This window comes from Miscanthus floridulus, chromosome 17 (assembly GCF_019320115.1).
Source record: "Miscanthus floridulus cultivar M001 chromosome 17, ASM1932011v1, whole genome shotgun sequence".
In the NCBI taxonomy this organism is placed as follows: domain Eukaryota; kingdom Viridiplantae; phylum Streptophyta; class Magnoliopsida; order Poales; family Poaceae; genus Miscanthus; species Miscanthus floridulus.
The window spans coordinates 90,849,936-90,853,567 of NC_089596.1; positions in this window are offsets into that span (position 1 = coordinate 90,849,936).

Consider the following 3,632-nt stretch of genomic DNA (forward strand, 5'->3'; position numbering starts at 1 on the left):
AAGAGAGCCCTCATTAGTGAAGATCAAGAGTAGCAAAGTGTGGCATCCACCTTCTCATTAGGCTTGTCATGGTCAAGTGAGAGTTATGTGCTTGTTACTCTTGGTGACTCGCCATCACTAGACGGCTTGGTGGTGATTGGAAGTTCGGTGATCACCCGGCGGAGCTTGTGGGTGACCCAACTTAAGTTGTGAGCGGTTGTGGATGATTCACCGAGAATGGAGTGTCAAAGAATCAACCCATAGAGAGAACTTGATCCTTGCGCGGATCAGGGGGCAGGCTACAACCTTACGCGGTTGCTCCAACGCGGACTAGTGGGGAGTGGTGGACTCTCCGATACCCTTGGGAAAATATCGCCGCGTTCCTTCCTCTCTATTTACTTTGAGCATTTACTTGATTATTTACTTTGAGCAATTCCTTTTATGTCTTACATTTTTAGAATTGCCATGCTAGAGTAGGATTGGAACTTAGGTGCAAGTCTTTTGTGCGGTAGAACAATTAGGAACACTTTCTAGGCATAAGGGGTTAATTGGGCTAACCATAGGATCTAATTATTTCAAAGAAATTTAGAATTAGCCCAATTCACCCCCCCTCTTGGGCATCTTGATCCTTTCAATTGGTATCAGAGCCTCGTGCTCATGTATTTAGGCTTAACCGCCTAGAGCAAGATGTCTTACGGGGATGGACCTCCTCCTATCTTTGAGGGAGATGACTTTCCTTATTGGAAAATTGCACATGGAGGCATATATAGAGGCTCTAGATGTTGGGTATAACTTAGAGCCGCCTCACAAGGCTTCCCAAAACCTTGGAATGCTACTAACCTACAAGGCGATGAGGTGAATTACGAGAAGTGGAATGCAAAGGCTCGAAACACCATCTTTAGAGGCCTTTGCAAAGATGTGTTCAATCAGGTGAGGAACCACAAAGACGCCCATGCACTATGGTCGGACGTTTGTGCGCTCCATGAGGGAACTAAGAGTGAGCATGAGGAACGCTATCATGTCATGAAAAAGCTCAACTCTTTTGAAATGCTTCCTAAGGAATGTGCTAATGAAATGTATTCATGTTTGAATGTTCTTGTAGAGGAAGTCAATGGGCTTGGACTCACTCAAATGCAACCATCTGATGTTGTAAGAAAGATCTTGAGTGTCCTCCCCATTGACAAATATGGGCATATTGTGATCGTTCTACATCAAGGTGATCTTTCCACGGCTACACCGACATAAATCTTGGGGAAGATCAGTGCTCATGAGATGTACATGCATATCACTCCACAAGATGGCTCATCCTCTACCAAGAAGAAAGATAATGACTTAGCATTCAAAGCTAGCCAAGAGAAGGGCAAGGCAAGACTTGAGTATGAGAGCTCAAGTGATGATGAAGTTGATGATGGAAGTCTTGCTCTCATGGTGAAGAAGACCGCCAAGATGCTAAAGAAGCTCAACAAGAGTGGCATCAAGTTTGATGGCAAGAAGAAGAAGTTCTTCACAAGCTCTAGAAGGAACCTAATCTCTGAGATGGATTGCTACAATTGTGGAGAACTTGGTCATCTAGCTCACCAATGCACAAAGCCCAAGAAAGACAAGTTCAAGAACAAGAACAAGGGCAAGAAAGATGACTCAAGCAATGAAGATGAAGATGAGAAGAAAAAGAACAAGCCATACAAGAAGAGAGATGGCAAGAAGAAGGATTTCTGCAAGAAGAAGAAGAGTGAAAAGGCTTACATCATCGGTGATTGGCTCACGGACATTGATTCATCTAGTGGATCATCCGATGATGAAAGTGACAATGAGAAGGTGGCCGCCATTGCTATTGACTCATCATCTTCACTGCCACCGACGCCATCATCCTCTACACACCTATGCCTTATGGCCAAGGGTGAACGCAAGGTATCACATGATGATGATAGTAGTTGTGATGATCATGCTCATAATGATGATAGTGATAGTGATAGCGATGATGAATATGAGTCACCTACTTATGATGATCTTGCTAAATTACTAAAGAAATACACTAAGATCATTATAAAGACTAGAGCTAAAAATGAAAAGCTTGAGATTAAGAATGATTCTCTTTTAGCTAAATGTGAGATAGCCGAAAAGGCCAGTGTTGAGCTTAGAGAAGCAAATGATGCTATGTCATCCAAACTCAAGGAGCTCAAATCTTCTAAGAAAGAGCTTAAAGATAAACATGATAAACTTGAGTGGGTGCACAAAGAGCTCATCACTAGCCATAACAAGCTAAAAGATGAATATACTACTCTCAAGATTAATCATGATAATCTTATTATTGCTTAAAATTTTTTACCCAATGAGCCACATGATGCTACTAACGATGTTGTTAAGATTGATATAGCTATATCATGTGATGATTTTATTGATGAGAGCATTGAGCAAGGATCTAGTGGCAAAGGCAAGCAAGTGGTTGAGTGCAATGACTATGATGAGTATGTCAAGCTCAAGCATGACAATGAAAAGCTAAAGAAAGAGTTTGAAGAGCTCAAAATCCACAACACCATTGTGCTAGAAACTCTTGATCATGATGGTGACTTGGCTCTTGAGAATGAGAAGCTAAAAGAAGAAAACAAGAAACTCAAGGAAGAGAGAAACATTGTTGCACTCATGGAAGATAAAAGTAGTGATGCTCTCAAGGAAGAAAACAAGAAGCTCAAGTTGAAAAAAGAGCATCTCAAGCTTGGATTGAGCAAGTTCACTAGAGGCAAGTATCTTCAAAGTGAGCTTCTAATGAACACCATCATGAAGATGGATAGAAGTGGCATTGGGTACATGGCAAACAAAGAGAAGAAGGCTCAAGCTCAACAACAACAATCAAAGCCAAAGCCAAAGCCAAAGAGATGCTTTGAGTGTGGACAAGAAGGCCACTTTGCTCATGAGTGTCAAACTCCACCACCACAACCCTTGCCCAAGCATGCTAGACCCTTTGCCTTCAATGCTCACTATATGCTTAGAAAGGATTCTAATGGAAAGATGAAAGTGATGTTCTTAGGACCTCCAAATAAAAATAGGCCTAAGAAAATTTGGGTTGCAAAGTCACTTGTTGAGAAGGTGAAGGGCCCTCAATAAGTCTGGGTTCCTAAAGCTTGATCTCTTGTGTGTAGGTGAACTACAAGACCGGTGGAAGTCATTGGGTTATTGATAGTGGTTGCACACAACATATGACCGGTGATCCTCGTATGTTCACCTTACTAGATGAAGAAGTAGATGGGCAAGAAAAAATCACATTTAGAGATAACTCAAAGGGCAAGGTCAAAGGATTGGGCAAAGTGGCAATATCAAATGATCACTCCATCTCCAATGTGCTATATGTTGCTTCATTGAGTTTCAACTTGCTATCCGTTGGACAATTGTGTGATCTTGGCTTCCAATGCTTGTTTACCGAGAAGGAGGTTGTTGTATCCAAGAAGGATGATGATCATGTGATATTCAAAGGATTTAGATACAACAACCTATATCTAGTGGACTTCACCTCCGAAGATGCAAACTTGAAGACATGCCTATTCACCAAAACAACACTTGGGTGGCTATGGCATAGAAGATTTGCTCATGTTGGAATGAGCTCACTCAAGAAGCTTATGAAGAATGACTTGGTGAGAGGGTTGAAGGATGTGAAGTTT